The sequence below is a fragment of the Gossypium hirsutum genome, chromosome D13 (assembly GCF_007990345.1).
Source record: "Gossypium hirsutum isolate 1008001.06 chromosome D13, Gossypium_hirsutum_v2.1, whole genome shotgun sequence".
NCBI lineage: Eukaryota > Viridiplantae > Streptophyta > Magnoliopsida > Malvales > Malvaceae > Gossypium > Gossypium hirsutum.
The window spans coordinates 23,382,980-23,403,952 of NC_053449.1; the positions used below are offsets into that span (position 1 = coordinate 23,382,980).

The following is a 20,973-nucleotide window of genomic DNA, read 5'->3' on the forward strand; positions in this document are numbered from 1 at the left end:
ACATATTTTTCATTAGACAATATCGTTTTGATCATTTAGCCCATGTAATCACTTATGTAAATCACATTGGATACAAAAGTATCCAACCAAATCCTATGTTTGCACAAAATACAATAATATGATAAAACATTTAACAATACTCTGGTGCGTGCAAAGTAAGACTTAGCCAACCGAATCCTATGAATGCACGAAGCACAATGATATGATACTCCCAGGCGCTACAAGTAAACCATAGTAATATCTTTAGAGAGCTCTATATTCCCTATGGCATATCAATTATACTCGATAAGCTTTTGACCGCCTATAAATGAGTTATCGTTTATAGTTAATTACCACACCAAAAATATAAAAGATTAGTACGACGGTATCCGCAAGTGCACAACTCAAATTGTAATATAGTATAGTTTACAATGAAACACTTGGAAGTATTCTGAGGATCGTACCCAAAGGAAGATGAAATAAATCAATAAAAGTATTTTTACAATAATAATTAATTATTATATTACACCAAACATAAAATAGATTAATGAGAGAAATTAAATAAATAAATAAACAAGAAAAATAAACAAACGATTTAAATTAATAAAATCAATTAGGAAGGTTAACTAGTTTCAGGGTTTTTAATTAACTTTAGATTAGAGTTTAGGGTGGATTAACTATCGATTAACTAATTTTTTGTAACACCCCGAAAAATTACTATAGTAAAAAAGTAAGATAATATCCCTGATATGGTAAAATAAGGAATAAAGTGATAAAAAGGGTAATTTTGAGTTATGTCAACATTGGGAAGTATATTATGACATATTAATTCAAGAAAAGTTTAAATCGCAAAAGTGAGAAAAATTTTGTTGTCCAAGAGTAATACTCAAAATTTGAGGGGTTAAAGTGTAAATATGAAAAAGTTAAAGGACCAATAGTGTGAATATTTTAAGGGTGGAATAATCTAGAAACTAAGGAAAATGGATTAATTAGGACCAAATTGAAAAGGTGAAAAATTTTGAGGGGCTAAATTACAATTTTACCAAATTTAGTGATGACTCAAGGATGAAATTTTAAAAGATTATAAAGGGCAAAATAGTCAATTAGAGAGAGAGAGAATTCTAGAAGGTAATTTTGATGTTGGTAATATTTTAGATTAATTAATTAATTAAATATTAGTTTATTAATATTTTAATTTGATTTTTAAATTATATTTTATTAATTTATTATTATTCTATGCAGTATATATATATGGAAGGAAAGATGAAGAATTCTCATCTTCTTCCCCATGCAACTAACGTATGAAGAGAAAAGAAAGAAAGAAACTTTCTTTTCTTTACAATTTGGTCCTTTTACCAAAAATTCACCATTTTCACTTAGAAATCAAAAGAATTTCCATATCCATCAAAAGAGAAAGATAACAAGGAGACTACGAGGAGCTAGAATATCAAGTTAGATTCAAGAAATAGAAGCTGGAGAAGCGAGAAAATCAAGTTAAAGATTGAAATCAATAGCATAAGGTTAGAACATCAAGATTTTTATATACCTTTGAGTTTGATATTATTGAAAAAGTAGGAAATTAATGTGAAGGTAGAGTTTCATTACATAAGGTTCTATATTCTTGTTATTTTAGTAAAGAGAAATAAGAGAAAGTGATGAAAAATATTGAAGAGAAAGGAAAGGAAAGTGTTATAAATTTAGTTATCAACATTTTACACTAAAACAGTTTTGAGACAGCAACAGTAGTCTGACTTTGAAAATTTACCAAAAATCGTATAAATTGAATTAGAGGATGAAAAACAATATGAAATTAAATCTTATTGAGCCTAGTTTCTCAAAGAAGAAACGGTGTAAGAAATGGATCTGTAAATAATGAGATATAATAGGTTTTCTAAGATAAGGTCAGAATGATTTCGGGTTTCCCTGTACTGACTTTGGAAAATCATAAAAAATTGGAGAAAAATAATTAGAGGCTTAAATTTACAAATTTAAATACTTAATGAGTCTATTTTTAATATAAACAAATGGTAACATCATTTTAATTATGTACGAGGAGATAATTAATTTTTAGTGAAGAAGGGTCGGAACTATCAGACAGTAGAACAGGGATGACTTTAAAGAATAAACTGTACTTATTGGACAAACCAAAAATTCTTAAAATTTTATGGTAAGAATATATGTGATTCTAGTTTTAGATAAAATTATTGGATCTCAATTTGGAGTTCTGTAGCTCAAGATATAAATAATTTAGTGACTATGACTCAAGTGGACAGCTTTGAATGAATATATAAATAAATGGTGAAATTAAAGATAATGTTACATATAAGCATGTTACATACATTAAGGATGTCGAATAAAGAGGAGGAGGAGGAAAATATATTATTATTCAACTAGCATGAGCTTCCATTAAAAATGGCCAATTTACATGTTTTAGGTTCAGGGACTAAATTGAACAAATGTGAAACTTTTAAGGGTAAATTTGTAAAAATGTCAAAAAGTGACCAAATTGCATGAAATGAATTGTTTATTATTTAGATTAGTAAATTGAATGAAATATTAATTTAGATCAAGATTGGGTGGAAATTTGAGAAAAATAGAAAATTTCCAAAATGTCCCTGAATTTTGGTATTTCTGTAATTTAGTCTCATAAGTTCGTATGAACTATATTCTGTATAATTTTAATTGAAGTGATTGCTATTTGGTAATGAATATTATATATATGTGTGTTTTATTATTGGAATTGAATTATTATTGGTAATATGTATAATTATTTGATGCATTGAAATGATTATCGGAAGCTCGATTGAGTTGGAAGCTTATTAGAGATATATCACATTATCCATTAGTTCTATCAATAATTTTGGATAATTTGATTCTGGTTATAATGGCATGTATAAGTTAAATTGGTTAACATTGGTTCATTAATGTTTTGATTTTGATTGGTTATAAATATGAATGCTTGATGAAATGAAAAGTCTAAAAATTAATTAGTAAACTTTGGTAATGCTCTATAACCCTATTCTGGCGATGGATACGGGTTAGGGGTGTTACAATTATTGGTATCAGAGCTACGGTTTAGTCGGTTCTCGGACTGAACGTAGCATATGTGAAGTTTGGAAATACATGCCATTATATAACCTGTGATAGTGTGATATCTCTTGACTCTGGTGAGATTTGTTTTATTCATAGACAGGAATGTTTTCCCAACCGAGCTAATTTCTATAATGTTAAAAGCAATACTCAAGTATATGAATAAAAAAAGTTGATTATGATGAATCGGAACTCATAAATGTATGAATAAATGTTTTATAATATATGTCAATGATGAATATTATGTTATATGTATTATTAAAAGTAAATTATAGTGCCACACGAAATACTGTACTGATAACTAAATTATAAAATCTACAAAAGTAATATATGAAGTATATGATAAGGATTATTAGGGAATTATGGAATGAATAGTGAATTTTGAAATATATTACATGTGTTAAAGATAGAGAATATATAAATGTACGAATTATTGGAAAAGTTTATATGTGAATAATGCATTGTTTTAATTTTATTTAATATATTATTGAGATATGATTGAATATAGAATAAATATTTGATATAGATTATAAAATGTGGTTAAATGGGAAAATTTGGTAAAATGTTGTAAAATAAGGTTCCCAATTGAACACTCGGAATGGACTGGGATTCATTTGATGAAAAAGGGGTTGCTAAGTGCAGATTCCCCGAATTACTGATAAAAAAGAGGTTGCTAAGTGCAGATTCCCCGAATCACTGATGAAAAAGGGGTTGCTAAATGTTGATTCCCTGAATTATTGATTCTAAAGGTGGTTGCTAAGTGCTGATTCCACCGTATCCTTGATAGTGAAAGGGGTTGCTATGTGCTGATTCCCCGTATCATTGAATATAAGGTGGTTGCTAAGTGCTGATTCCAACGAGTGATTGCTATTTGGTAATGAATATTATATATATGTGTTTTTTATTATTCGAATTGAATTATTATTGGTAATATGTATAATTATTTGATGCATTGAAATGATTATCGGAAGCTCGATTGAGTTGGAAGCTTATTAGAGATATATCACATTATCCATTAGTTCTATCAATAATTTTGGATAATTTGATTCTGGTTATAATGGCATGTATAAGTTAAATTGGTTAACATTGGTTCATTAATGTTTTGATTTTGATTGGTTATAAATATGAATGCTTGATGAAATGAAAAGTCTAAAAATTAATTAGTAAACTTTGGTAATGCTCTATAACCCTATTCTGGCGATGGATACGGGTTAGGGGTGTTACAATTATTGGTATCAGAGCTACGGTTTAGTCGGTTCTCGGACTGAACGTAGCATATGTGAAGTTTGGAAATACATGCCATTATATAACCTGTGATAGTGTGATATCTCTTGACTCTGGTGAGATTTGTTTTATTCATAGACAGGAATGTTTTCCCAACCGAGCTAATTTCTATAATGTTAAAAGCAATACTCAAGTATATGAATAAAAAAAGTTGATTATGATGAATCGGAACTCATAAATGTATGAATAAATGTTTTATAATATATGTCAATGATGAATATTATGTTATATGTATTATTAAAAGTAAATTATAGTGCCACACGAAATACTGTACTGATAACTAAATTATAAAATCTACAAAAGTAATATATGAAGTATATGATAAGGATTATTAGGGAATTATGGAATGAATAGTGAATTTTGAAATATATTACATGTGTTAAAGATAGAGAATATATAAATGTACGAATTATTGGAAAAGTTTATATGTGAATAATGCATTGTTTTAATTTTATTTAATATATTATTGAGATATGATTGAATATAGAATAAATATTTGATATAGATTATAAAATGTGGTTAAATGGGAAAATTTGGTAAAATGTTGTAAAATAAGGTTCCCAATTGAACACTCGGAATGGACTGGGATTCATTTGATGAAAAAGGGGTTGCTAAGTGCAGATTCCCCGAATTACTGATAAAAAAGAGGTTGCTAAGTGCAGATTCCCCGAATCACTGATGAAAAAGGGGTTGCTAAATGTTGATTCCCTGAATTATTGATTCTAAAGGTGGTTGCTAAGTGCTGATTCCACCGTATCCTTGATAGTGAAAGGGGTTGCTATGTGCTGATTCCCCGTATCATTGAATATAAGGTGGTTGCTAAGTGCTGATTCCAACGAGTGATTGCTATTTGGTAATGAATATTATATATATGTGTTTTTTATTATTCGAATTGAATTATTATTGGTAATATGTATAATTATTTGATGCATTGAAATGATTATCGGAAGCTCGATTGAGTAGGAAGCTTATTGGAGATATATCACATTATCTATTGGTTCTATCAATAATTTTGGATAATTTGATTCTGGTTATAATGGCATGTATAAGTTAAATTGGTTAACATTGGCTCATTAATGTTTTGATTTTGATTGGTTATAGATATGAATGCTTGATGAAATGAAAAGTCTGAAAATTAATTAGTAAACTTTGGTAATGCTCTATAACCCTATTCTGGCGATGGATACGGGTTAGGGGTGTTACATTCTTACCTATCAACCTTAAACTAATTAATTGATTGGTTGATACTTGCTTATTTCCCTATCTCACTTTCTCAATCAGGAGAAACTACAATTTACTCGATTCGACTTATCCCCCGATCTCGTCCAAACCTATGATAACTTCAAAAGGCTCTCAAGCCTAGGGTTTAAGAACATGCAATCTATACCAACTAATTCTCTCAGGAAACCCTAAATCATTTGTTAATCATGTCCCCATCCACTTGTTAATCCCCCTTAAGGAATTTAGCCACTCATATTATTCATAATCTCTAACTTAATTGAATAAATCTTGTAAAGAACGCGATTCAATCGAAAGAGAAACGAGATAAGAATAATCATAGATTGAAATCGAATGGAAAACTAGAGTAGTAACTCAATTGATTGAAATAACAAAATATATCATTTTAAACGAAGAAATAAAATGAATACTTCAATAATATAAAATAACTCTTGGATTGATACTGATTCCAAGAGGAAAAACAAATAGTTAAGCAAAGCCAAAAGAAATTTAATCTAATCCTACTCTTAAACTACCAAGGTTTTTTATTGCGTCTAGGATGACTTAGTTGCATCAAACCTCTAAGGTCTTATTTATAGGAGTGTTGGCAGCTCAAATTGGGTCTTTGGCACATCCTAGGTCTTCGTATATAATTGATTGTGCGAACGAAAATAACCTCGGCATACTTAGGCAGCAAGTCGACCTATGTCTCTCCATAGCCCTTGCATGGCGCAACACAATAGGTGTTTTATGCCTTGTATCGTATATTTCATGCTTTGACGTCCCAGAAAGCTTGTGCATCTCTCGTCCCTTGCTTCCACGTCAATTGGGCCTATAAATCTTTATCCTACATACTCAATTAAACATATTAGAACTACCTAAGGCTTGTGTCGACCTAATAGGTCACAACACTCACAAAATGTGTTAAAAACCACTTATTTTACTAATATTTAATTCTATGTACTAAATATTGAGAACATAATATTAAATACTAAATTACCTAGAAAATAAGCTCCTTAAGCACGAAAATTATTTGAATTAACTACTACATTTGATGACAGGTCAAATACTCCTACATTTAAGTCTTTACTTGTCCTCAAGCAAACAAAACAAAACAAAATAAAAACCGAAAAACAAACTAAAATAAAAATGCGAAATTAACATGGAAAGAAAAGAAAATGTACCCAAGCTAGCTTGATAGAGGAAATTGGATAGAAATATATTAACAAGACAAGGTAAATAAATATATAAATCTAGGATGATATACAATTGACTCACAATTTCTAAAGTTAGACGAGTTAGTTTAATAAATTACAAAGCAAACAAATAAAAGAATGTTAAGTATAAGTTTCCATCAAAACAAATATACAAATCTACATGTATGTTCAAATTAATACAATTACATCCACATAAGGTACTACCTAGGTCATATAGGACTTTTCGACTTGTACCGTTCTGCGGCTTAGGTTGGGTTGGAGCTCAAAGAACATGCTTGAAAAACCGGTTAGGCATGAAAGTAGTTTCGAACATTGTATTGCTCAAAGAACATATGCTCACCACCTTATATCCACTTCCATCACCTTCCTTTTCTCTCCATTTACTAAGGTCTAATATAGTTTTCTTGAGTACAATCATCCGAGCTCGTAAATTTTTTCAAACAAATGTAAGCGTACTTTTTTTCCAACTCACTTTGTTTTATTTTTCATTGAGATTTTCTTGATTGGCACTTTGCCTGATTTTTCTACAAGCTCAAAATCTTATACTCACTTTATCATACAATTCCTTAGTCACTCAAATTTTTTATTTTCTTTTGAAACCACCGAAAAGTATCTACCAAATCCTTCAGTATCAAAGACCAAACATCTAAATCTATGCAAGGACCAATAAATAAAGGATAAAATAGAATATATAATAGGCTTAGGTTTTAATTACGGTTTGATCAGTTGTTTAACGTCACAACAATAATGTGCAAGCGTACACTGTCGATGCAAGTATAGTAGACAAATATGAATCTGTCGGATATCAATCCCACGAGGATGATTGTCTTTTGTCAATCAATGTTAGTGCAATAAATGGATAGAGACAATATAAATTGTGAAAGTATGTATCAAAGCAAAAACTTGGAAACAATAAGATAAAATATGATAATGATAAACTGGGATCCCCAACGTGAAGATTCAACAGAATACTAAGTGTTCACAAAGTATAAAAGGATATGTGATTGTCGACACAATAATTTGCAATGAATATCTTACCAAGCTTAACTTCTATATTTAATCTAAGACTTAAACATGCACATTAACCACACCTTCTGATGTTGGCAATGGAACACTATTAAGAACAAGTGGATTAAATTCCTCTAATACTCAAGCAACTTCCATTGTCATGCTTTTTAGCTTGAACTATCACTGTACCTTCCAATGTCAGTGACCGCAATAAAACTTCCATGCTAAAAACATTTAGACCCAAAGGTTAAATAGTAAAAGCAAGATTGAATAAAATAACATTTAACCATAAATCATGTGTACTTTCATATTAACATGAATTAGAAAGTAATCACCAATGTTTAGAAAATAAAAATAAAAGAAACAAGTGGAGAATACTATTCCTAGACAACTCAACTTGAATCTCTCTAATCCCTCTTGTGTCACACTTAGGGCTCCTCATCAAAAGCTAGTCTGCATCACCTTCACGTCGATTCACCCATAGGAGACTTAAGCCGCCATAGTCGAAAGCTTCAAAAGATAGGTTGAAGAAGATAATCCACAAAGCTCTCCTCTTTTTTTTTCTTTTTTTGTAAATATTTATATTTTTCCCCAAATAGCCCAGGTGTCCTTTCATCAGAATCATGATGCCTCTGTACGTACAAGTTAGTTGTACCAGACTAGACAACTCATGTATCTTTTTTCCTATCTGGACAGCTGTCAGGTGCGGCGATAATTCTGGGCACAATCTGAAAATACTCATGTAGCGACATCAGTACCAAAACATAACAAAATTAAGGATAAATAAGCTAAGATCCACTGAGTTATAAAATGTAAATTACTAAACTAAAAATGCTAAAATATGTGCTAAAGATAACTAAATGAGAACAAATTAATCAATAAGTAGGGAGAAAACATATGTTCTTTCTAGTACTGTCACACCCCCAAACTTGAGTTCTTACTTGTCCTTAAGTAAAATAGAAATTCGCAAGGATACACAAGAATTAACTAAGGCAAATGATCATTCTAGAAACTTGAATCACCTAAAATTCCAATGAATGATTCACATTCAGATGATAGAATATTGCATTGACAATACATAAGTATGAATAAATAAGATTGCATCTTCATCAAAACCAGCATCATGCTTCAAATCCTAAATTCTATCTACCAATAAAGCATTTCTTTTTTTATGTGTGAACAAGGGATATCGTTGAATTACTATACTATTGTTTTTGAGAAGTAACGATTGAGCAAAACAAACCCCCATAGAGTACGTAATTGCATTGACACACACTCGTGCAGCGACAGCCTTTGGCCAGATTCATTTTTCTAATGCTTGCATTGGAATGTTCCCCCTTTAACATTATACAATACACCCACTTTTGAGTGTTTCTTATTCATTACTATATATACATTTGAGTTGCTGTAAAAGGCAGATTCATTCAAGATTCAAGGAATGCTACTAGTCATCCATTACTAATGCAACCTAAATCATTCATCAAATAATTGAAGATACACCATTCAATCAAATTTTCCAACTCATTCATTGATAGTTCACATGATTCAAGAATTAAGAATCGAATGTAACAAAAAATTTTAAACACGTTTGCATTAACCACGAATAAACCTTCAATGTTTCAAAATAAATAAATTTGAAATATGGGTGTATCCCCAAAACCCATATGCATTCCCTCAAACTTAAAGTTTGTATTGACCCCAATGCACTAACATTAAAAAGCGATGACAATAAAAATGCAACGACAACGTGCACTAAAAAAATGAAAATTATAGCTACATGTAATGAATGAATACTACAGCTAAAACTTAAAATAAACTAACTGCATTTTCCTTGGCAGTCAATGTGGCTACACGATGTTTCTTTTTCCTCCTCTTTTTCTCCTCCTTGTGCTTTTTGTCTTTAGAGCGCTTTTTATTCTTTTCTTTGAGCTTTGCACAGTCCTCGAATTGCTCCTTAATTTCTGGCGTTGCCCTGGCATCATCGGTTGCTTCTTGTATAGAGGGTTCACCTTGAGTGGTTCGGTATAGACCACTATCGCCAATAAGTTGTGGTGCTCCTCATTGGTCACCTCTGTAGCTTCCGCTGATCTAGCTCTATCTCGCTCCAAATTATCAATAGTTGCACCCACAAACTCGGATGCATTGAAAATGTCCTCAACAGATTCTTCCTCAGCAGCTTCTGTCTCAGTATTTTCTTCCTTGGCCTTCCCGTTCACAACTTCAACACAGACGTCCTTCTCTTCTATAAGAACTTCCTCCCCAACAGCAGGTGCTTCTTGACCAGCAATGAAGTCACCCTCGACTAGGCTATCAATCCGTCGCATGCACTCCTCAACATCCCTTAAGTATTCTTCTTTCTCAACATCAGACACGTGCATAACGGGAGGGGATTCCACCAATCTATCTCCTACTCTCGGATAATTAGTGGGAACACTGGAAATTCTAGAAGTGGGGTCAGGCATAACTGACGTAATGTGGCTACAATAGAGTTCTTATAGGCCTTGGTATAAGCGTAGAAAATATTTTTTTGATTTGTCCATATCTTCTATTGTCACGACAAGCCTAATATGCTTATTGCTAATGGAATTGGCCAACTTCTCGATATCCTTCATTTTGCACAACAACGATGTCTCTATAGTCAGGTTCATTCTTTTGGTCTTTTCTTGGTTTTGCCCTTCCTTGTCTTGCTAGTCTTTGCCTCCTTCATTGTCGGCGTATCTTTGCCACGTGTCATTCTTTCAATAGATGCTTCATTGATTGGGCCCTTATTTTCCAATACTTCATCATCATCACGGGGAATAATCCCTTTCTGCTGGCACAGTAGCATCACCAATGATTGGAAAACCAAAATTCCAGTTTGCCTTGCATCGCAGTCAACAATTTTCTGGTGGAGTATTGCACCAACGTCAATCTTTCTACCTTTGACAATAGAATGTATGAGGCACATTCTATCGGGGTTGATTGTGGCGTTGTGAGTGGATGGCAGTAACCTGCAGTTGACAAAATGAAATTAGATTTTGCTTTGTAGTGTTACAAAGCGGCGGTGCATCGTATAATTCTTTTTATGTGAACCCATCCACAATGCTCCTTCGACACATCCCTCACCAACAGGTCCCTTTTTTATCTGTGATATCCTCAATAAACTTAGAGTGTTCGTCGACATCCACCTTAGTGTTGTACAGCTCATTTATTTTTCTAGCATCCCATGGGATTAAAACTTCTTGAACAAAGATAAACTCCAACTCATGGTCATAAAGGTTAGCTTAAAACTCACGTACCAATGAAGGAAAATAGCTTCCAGGATGTGTGCAAAAAGTTTCCCACTTCAACTTAGAGATGGTTCTAGAAACTTGTTTGCCCAAGTCTTGTTGTTGCAAACAGAAAATGCCCTGTTCTAGGTGGAAGCTTCGCTTGAAGGTGTTGTTTTGAAACCAGTCTTTGGACGCTTTCATTAAAAAGATCATTGCTCTTTTTTCTCCATTGGCATGGAGGATTTCGACTCCTGAACTGCAGTTGTAGAGGATGAGTGTTCTTCAACAGGCTTGGTGGCTTTCTTGACCGATCCTCTCGTTCTTGCCATATTTTTTTTTGTTTTGTGGAGTGAAGATGATTTAAAGGTGTAAAGGTACGAACTTAGGGAAGAAAAAGTGAATAAAAATGGTTGCTTGGGTGTTTCATAGTCAGCACAATGAATAAGGGTTTATAATGAGTGAAAGAAGAAGATGGAAAGACGTGATTTTCTAAAAGGAAATAAAGAAGGTGGGAATAATTATGTCCAATGAGGATTGCGCCCACTCAGACAAATTAGACAGCTAGGTGACTTTTGATCAAATGATGGGATTTTAAATTTCTGACCTGCCCTCGTTCTTACTTAGTCAAAAGTGACAGTACAATAGTATGAAATCCGTTGACAATAAAGCCCAATTGCCTCGATAATGGTACCTAATTATTCTAAAAAATTAAAAAATAATAAAAAAACAATTTTGAACAGAAGCAAAAATAAAATAAAGTTACCTAGTAATAAATTGCAGAAAGAAAACAATTAAAATTGCTCGACCAATTTAATGGTCTCTGCCTTCTTTTGATCAATATTCCCAAGATAATGTTTTAATCATGACCATTCATTTTGAATTGGTGTCCATCATGTAAATCTCCGATTGTGACTATACCATGAAGAAATACTTCGACAACTTCGAAAGGTCAAGACCAACGTGAGCGCAATTTACCCAGGTGTAGTTTTAGTCTAGAATTGATTAATAAAACTTGCTGACCCGCTATAAATTGTCGCTACAAAATAATTCTGTCATGCCATCACTTGGTCTTTTCCTTGTAAATTGTAGCATTTTCATAGGCATTTCGCCTAATCTCCTCCAGTATCCAATAGCCTTTTCTTTCTAGCAACTTCATAGTCCATGTTCACTTGCTTAATTTCCAACTCTTTGAACCGCTCCCATGCCTCATATAAAGATTCTTTGTCAAGTTGCTAAAATGAAGTGATTTCATTTCGAATTTTGGTAGTCAAAGATGGAGGAAAGTATTTCATTAAGAAACGTTCAACTAACTCTTGCCATGTAATTATGGAACCTGATGGTAGGGAGTTCAACCACGCTCGTGCTCTATCTCTTAAGAAGTATGTAAATAATCTCAGCTCAAGGCATCCTAGGTCATCCTGACTAGTTTAAATGAGTCACTCACTTTCATGAATAGCCGAAAATGAATATGTGGATCTTCAGTAGGAATTCCACTAAATTAATCCATATTGCAACATTTGGAACATGACTGGTTTTAGTTCGAATTGTTGTGCCTCAATTTCGGGGCTCCTAATACTTGGATTGAGCTTGTTGAATAGAGGAATGGCATATTGTCGAATGGCAGAATTTCTGTCATCAACAAAAATGATAGGATTGTGAGTATTATAAGCGAATGCTCCTCCTCGATTTTGGTTTTGATTTTCAAAATTCATCTTTTCAATCCTTCTTTGGTTTGCTTATCTTCTCATTTGTTTGAAAGTCCTATCAATTTTAGGTCCTTCGAGGAGTAAGTTAATAATTTGATCAATACTCATAAACACTTGAAACAAACAAAAAAATATTGGAATTAAAATTTAATAGGGGAAAAAATAAGACCAAAATGAAAAATTAAAAATTTCACAAATAATATCTCTTAAAACTATCACCAGCAATCGCAACAAGTAATAAAGTGACAAGTAAATGTCGAGTTATCATACCCGCAAGGACTGTGTAAGAAAATATTTATGAAATGAAATTAAAAACACTTTGGTGAAAGAAAATCTTTTGTTTTGAAAAAGGGTTTAATAAAACTAGATTTTAACTAAGTAAATTAACTAAGAAAATTAAAAGATAAAAATTCCAACGCACGATTTTTGAAAGATAAGTTTAATCAATATGACATAATTACGTTAGATCAATTACATTTTTTAACTTAATATTACTAAAACAATGTTCATGTTGTTACGAATAAATTCATGGCAACTTGGTAATTTCTTAGCTATAACACATATAGACTTACAAAATTAACTAATCTCTTAGACATATTACTTTGTCAATTCAAACAATTAATCAATTTTAATAAGCAAGTAAAAGATTAATTGAAGTAACAATTTATTCTGACATTGAAACAGTTTAATCACAATAATCTTGCAAGTTATGCAAGGCTAATGTACTGTTTAATACCGTCGCTAATTTAACCCTCTGCTACCTTAGAAGATTAAATATGCATTGATTAAGTATTGTATCAATTAATTACAATTTCAATACGATTAATAATTAATTCATTAGTTACATTACATTTATAATGCAGGTATAACATAATCATGGTTTACTTAATCAAACAATTTACCAAGACCTATAACAACACAAAAATGATTTTAATAACTGAAGTAGATGAAATGCAATCAACCTAACACGAATTAGATTTAAGCCATGTTAATTAAATTTTGAATAACAACATAACAAATATTCATAGACATATTCATAAAAAAATCAAGGAAAGTTAAAGGATAGGAAACTAGAATCAAATCCAGTGTTTCTCTGAAGCCAGACTAGTTTGCTCCTCTCCTTCTCCACTCCTTTTGTTGTTCAACAACTTCTATAAGCACTTGAATTTTGCTACCCAAGGTGGTTGAATGATCTTTTCCATGAGGGAAATCAACAATGGAAAGTAGAATGGAAAAACGGGAAACAAATAGAGGTTTTGGATAGGAGAAAGTGAGTAAAAGAGAGAGAAAGGTGTGGAATGAGAGATATGTTGAATGAGGTAGCAAAGGTGGGTATTTATAGGTGTGAATGGCTGCTAAAAATAAAATAATTAGTAGCTAGACACTCTTCCTTGGCCAGCCATACAACAAGAAAGTTTGAATGTTTTAAACATGTTATTTTAAGCTTGGGGCAAATCTTGAAAGACACAAAAAGTGGAGGGGTTTGAATGGAGTTTAAGGAAAATTTAAAAGTTGTTTTGCAAGCATAAAAATCAGAAAAATTCTACTGATTGGGTCAACTTATTGGACGGTTTTGTGCTGCCATTTCTCTTGTTGGAACAAACTTCTTTTATTAGCACAATTAGGCCACTTTCTCCTTCAAGCTTTGCATTAATTTTTAACCCAATTAACTTTGGATAAAAATTAAATATAAAGTGCATAAAAAACCATCATTTGGACTATCCTCAGCTGGAAAAATATTCAGCATTACTCATGGTTCACTCGATGCAAAAATTCCTCCAACGATTCAAGCCTTTCGAGGTGTCTACCGAACCAATTTTCACTTTTGTGCAAAAATGTCGAAAATAAGCCAAATTTGTAAAAAAAATATTATAAAAATAATTAAAATTCAATATGTTAATAATTTAAGTTCAAGTTAATTATTTTATAATTAAATTATAAATTTTGACAAAATTTACTACGAAACTGCGTGAATTAGTGCTTAAAAGATGCTAAAAAAGTATATATATTTTTGTGTTTCCAACTATCTAAGATGGGGTAGATAATTCCCACACCTAACCATTTGATCAGTTCCTTTGGCACTACCTGTAGCAGCTCTAGCCCGTATCCGTCACCGGATTTAGGCTACGAAGTATTACTAGAGAAAAACATCATATACAGAACATTTTATTATCATAAACAAATCACATCGTAAATTATAGAAACATCAACCAAAACCATACAAACGGTCCCTTTTACGAGCCTTCGAGTCCTTAAAAAGACATTGGAAATGAATCGAGACTAAATCCAAAATATATGAAAATTTTCAGAAAAAGGAAAAAAATTTCAAACTGCAGGGATCACACGGCCAAGAGACACACCTGTGGCTTAGGCCGTGTGGTCATTCGAAATAGGGACACATGGTCGTGTTTCAGCCCATGCCCGTACCCGTGTAACTCACTGACTTGGGTTACATGGCCAAGCCACACCCCCGTGTGCTAGGCCATGTACCCTTCGAAATAACCCCACACGCCCGTGTGCTAGGCCATGTGCTAGGCCGTGTAATAGCCTGACTTGCAACCCTTTGAAAGCTACAGGGGACACACGCCCATGTCTCTGCCCATGTGGATGAAAAATAGACCATTATAAACATCATTTTGATTACATCATTTTTAGTAACAACCACACATAAAACCATATATATATTTATAATACCATACCAACTAGTTCATCATCCAAAATGACATATACACAAGCCACACATAACGACTAAATTCATCAAACAAGAAACCTATACATGCCATTATAACCATGACTCAAAATCATCAAAATCTATCGATTTAGCCAATGGATAGTATGATGGATCTCTAACAAGCTTCCAACTCGTACAAGCCTCCGATCATCTAGAAACATAGGAGAAATCACACAAGTAAGCATATAATGCTTAGTAAGTTCGTAAATCATAAAAAAATACTTACTATTTCATTATAAAAGCTTAAAGGCAAATAATGAACATATCCAACATTGCTTGACACAAGCCTAAGCACCAAAAAAATCCACATTAGTGATTAGCACATAACTTAGTCGAATACATTACATAACAAAGAGCTTCCTTATACTTTCCATATAAACATTCATACTATTATGAACATACTAGAAATCTTTAATCACTATCATCTCATACCTTTCTAATGCTTTCATGACATTATAAATCGAAGCATATACCGATCCTTCCCTTTTTTATACCCGTTGAACCACTAGAATAATATCGGATACTCGGGAATCTCACACACTATGCGCTAACACGTGGTTGAAACCACTACTATCGTATATCTCATATAATTGCTCTCTCTCGAGCCATAAATGGGTTTGCTCACACAAGCTGTCAATCAGGACGTAGCTACATAGTGCTACTCACACAAGCTATCAAGTAACCGCTGCCAAAAACTCAGCCACTGGTAGGACGTACAAGACTAGCACCCAAAACACGGTAACCCTTAATCACATGTCATTTGTATCCTATGTATTCCTAAAGTCCAAACAGGATCCGAAAGTTGTCGAAACTTCATTGGATATTTCTGTAGAGTTGTAATATCAATATATATAACATAAAGCATTTAAATCAAACATAATTCAAAGCTATTTAAATTAACAAACTTACCTCGAACACGAACGAAGAAATACGATCGATTAATCCTATACTTTTTTCCCCGACCTAAATCCGTACGTTGCTGTTCTTGATCTATATAATCAAATTTAACTCATTCGAATTTCATTCTATTCAATTTAATCCAAAATTTATTTTTGAAAAAATTATGTTTTTACCCTTGAAATTTTGAGTTCATTACAATTTAGTCCCTAGCTCATAAAAATAAAAATTCATGCAATTTAGTGCCAACCCATTATAGCTGAATATCACTTACGCCCTTAGCAAGCCATACTTTTCATTTATTTCACAATTTCACCATGAATAATTTTCTATTTTTTTCAATTTAATCCCTAATTGAGAAATTCATCAAAATTTCCTTTACAAAAGTTGTTCAACTATCATCAAACATTCATTTTCATCCATCAAAAAAGAAAAACAACTAATATAATTTCATGGTAAAACCCTATGTTTTTAACAGTTTTGCAATTTAGTCTCCAGGCTAGCTAGATTAAGCTAGAACGACTCAAAAAACATAGAAACCATTAAAAACAAGACTAAAAATCACTTACATGCACTAGGAAGTGTTGGTCAAATACTTGGATGCTCAAAAATGGTGATTTCCTTTGAAATTCGGCTAGGAGAAGATGGACAAGGTAATTTGGTTTTATTTTACTTATTTTGTTTATTTAATTATTAAATTACTTATATAACCTTACTTAATCCCATTAATGATGTCCAAACTTGTCCACTACTAATTTTAATGGTTTATTTACAACATAAGGACTCATACTTTAATGTTCTATTGCTATTAAATACCTTTAGCTATTAGAATTTAACTTTTGCACTTTACGCATTTTAGTCCTTTTTACCAAATTAAGCAAGCAAATGGTAAAATTTCTTAACATATTTTTTATACGATGCTACTATCACGCTGTAGGCATTAAAATAATAATAAAATATTTTTTTACGTCAAATTTGTGGTCCCAAAACCACTATTCTAATTTTACTAAAAACGGGTTGTTACACTACCTCTTTCATGATAGGGTTGAGTCTCCTTTACCCGTCAATTCTAGCTCTTTCACCCTCATCTAAAATAATCTTATACATACAAAAGGAAGGACTTATTCCTCGAATATCAGCTATGGTCCAACCGGTTGCCCTTTTAAATTTCTTTAAAACAACAATTAGTTGCTCCTCTTGGTGTTCTGTTAGTTCTGCTGAAATAATCAGTGGAAAAGTAGAGTTGTTACCTAAATAAACATATTTCAAATGGCAAGGAAGTACCTTAAGTTAAAGTTTAGGCGGTTCCTCAATTGAAAACTTGGGTTGCGTGTATTCACGAGCTTCCAACTCCAATTATTCAAATTGTGCTGGTTGAACATATTTCCTCAGATTGGCTTCCATCAAAGCCATATTTTCATTACCTTTTTCATCTTACAGTGGCTGAGACCCTAAAGTGTTCTCTAATGGGTCTTCTTCAAAATTATTCTCCCATTCTATAGAAACTAAAGTTTCTAACTTTTCCATCACTGAACATTCTTCCGTTCAATCAATTAATTTCATTTCTTTAAGAACATTAAAAATTACCTGGTTGTCTTGAACTCTCATGGTGAGATAAGCTTTTTGTACGACTATGAGTGTTCTTCCCGTGGCAAGGAAAGGTCTCCCCACAATGATCGACACTTCCTTATTTGCTTCAAAATCTAACACAAAAAAATCAGTAGGAAAAATAAACTTATCTACTCTTACAAAAACATCCTCAATCTTTCCTTCGAGATATGCTAAAGATCGATTTGCCAATTGGAGTGTCATAGTCTTAGGTCTTACTTCACCTATCCCCAATAGCTTGAAAATAGACTTAGGTATAAAGTTGATGCTTGCTCCAAGATCTCACAAAACTTTACCATAGTAAAATTCTCCAATATTACAGGGTATAGGAAAGCTTCCAGGGTCCTTCAATTTCAGAGGTAACTTATTCTATAAGAATGCACTGCACTCATTCGTTGAAGCTACAATCTCATACTCACTAAGTCTCTTCTTCTTAGACAGAATGCTCTTTATGAACTTGAAATAATTGGGCATTTTTTAAAGCCTCTACCAATGGGATATTGATGTAAAGTTGCTTTAGAACATCTAAAAACTTCTTGAATTGCACCTCCTATTTTTGCCTATGTTGCTGGAGTCATTGAGGGTATGCAGGGTGTGAAACTTTGGTTTGGACTAGACAACTTTTCTAAGGAGGTAAATCTGTATCTAAAGAAGATGTTAGCTTATCAGAATTACTGGTTTAGATTTTACCTCTTCAGACTTTGTAAGTTCTAGCTCTTCTGGTGTAGGAAGTTTAACTGTTGGTTGACTTTCTTTCTTCTCAATAAACTCATCTTCAATCACAACTTTCCTAGGTTCTAAAGTCTTACCACTTTGTAAAGCAACTACCTTGCAATGTTCCTTACCAAAATTTATTAAAATTTCTATATTGCACAGCAAGGCTCCTTGTGGTCTATTACGAAGTTCCATAGCTAATTGACCCATTTGGTTCTCTAAATTTTTCAATGTTGCTACTTGGCTTTGGATTAAGGTGTCATTCTTCACCATGTACACCTAAACAAGTTCTCCAAATTGTTAGATGACTCAGCTTGTGGTGGTTTTGGAGCTTGTTGATTGAACCCTTGGGATTGGTTTGGTCTATGTTGTATGTAGGTGTTGTTCGATCCATTTCCTTAGTTACTCCAAGAAAAGTTTGGATGGTTTTGCCATGAAGGATTGTAGAAATTAGACGTGTCCTTGTCCATTTCTGTTTTGGTGTTGACTCCCTATGTAATAAACTAACTTGGAATTTGATGGACAATTCTGAAAGAATCGTCATCCCCACAATATATGCAAGAAAGTACATCGAACTGACTCGGTGTTTGAGCTGTAAAATTATTCACACTGTTAGTGGTAAATTGTTTCAACATTTAAGAGATAGACGATACCTGAGCTGACAGTAAAGTGAGGGCATCGACTTCGTGAACTTTGGCTACACGTCTTCCTAATGTTGCTTGATTTGTTGGCCATTGATAATTGCTACTAGCGATCTTCTCGATGATTTCATAAGCCTCATTATAAGACTTCGACAAGATAGCACAATTCACAGAAGCATCTACAGTCAATTTTTTGTGCGCGTTGAGACCATTATAAAATGTCCAACTAGATGCAGTGCGGAATCCTGATGAAGACAATTATGAAGTAATTCTTTGAATCTCTCCCATGCCTCACACAAGGACTCGTCATCCAATTGCTGGAAAGTGCTGATCTCATTTCGCAACTTAGCATTTTTGCCAAGTGGGAAATACTTAACCAAAAATCTTTCTGCTAATTCTTGCCAAGTAGAAATTGAGTTAGGTGGCGAAAAATTGAGCCATACTCGTGCTTGATCTCGCAACGAGTATGGAAACAACTTCAACCATAGTGCGTCTTCAGTCACACTGGCTATTTTAAATGAATCACTCACCTCCATAAATAATCAAAGGTGAAGGTATGTATCTTCCGTGGGCATTCCACTAAATTGGCCCATCGTTTTCAATTCAAATTGGGGTGCCTCAATATCTGGCCTCCTAATTCCCAGATTTAACTCATTAAAGAGTGGCATAATTTATTGTCTTATGGCACCATCCCTATCATCAGCGACAAGGATGGGATTGCGCATATGATTGGCTTTATTTCCTTGTTCATCATTTTGACTTCCAATGTCCATTTCGGCTTGTCTTTAGGCTAATCATAAACTCTCAATTTTAGGATCTACCGATTTTAGGGTCTACTAGTAATAAATTGATAATTCAACTATACTCATAAACTCTTGAAAATAAATAACAAAAATTAATTAATTAATTAGTAAAGTTAGAAATTAAACGAAAACCAAATTGCACAAAATACTTTCACAAAAAAATGATTAAGGCAATATTCCCCAGCAACAGCGCCAAAAAACTTGTAACGTGTGGTTTGTGTAAGTGTAAACAGTCGTTATCAAGTAACAAGTAAGTAAAGAAGTTATCATCTCCACAAGGACTATGTATATTAATCAATTAATTGCAAAATTAAAGCTTTACAAATTGGTGATAATAACACAATATTTCAAGCGATGGATGGTTAAACTATATTAAATTATCTAGAGGCAAGATGATCCCTAATACAATTATAATCTAAGTATGATAATTAACTAAAATGTATGAGATGAATTTAGCAACCACAACACAACTTTCAACAATCAATAACATGAATATGCTAGAATAATTACATCATTCAACTTAATTCATTTTTCTCATGTTTAACAGTGTTCGGAAAATATTACATGGCAACTTGATCTTTCATTAGTTTGCAACCAAATTAAATCATTTTGAAATCTTTTACTTAGTAAAACATACATTTTACTTATCATATTAAACTAAGGGTTTCTTAGAATTCATGTGAAGTAACAAGGACGAGTTAGGTTTGAACAATTTAATCACATAAACCTAAAAGCTATGCAAGATAGTAGAGCTCATTAAAGTTATTATGAACCTTTAATTTAGTTGGGTTAGGATCTAAATTAAGAATGTACTTTTCAACTATTG

The 20,973-nt window shown here is 32.6% G+C and overlaps 1 non-coding gene across 1 annotated transcript; it reads left to right on the forward strand.

The window, feature by feature from the left end:
- The first annotated feature begins 19,584 nt into the window (after positions 1–19,584).
- On the forward strand, positions 19,585–19,691 carry LOC121226079 (small nucleolar RNA R71). The gene has a single exon (XR_005923975.1). It is a non-coding gene; the product is annotated as a small nucleolar RNA R71 (small nucleolar RNA).
- The last annotated feature ends 1,282 nt before the right edge of the window (positions 19,692–20,973 follow it).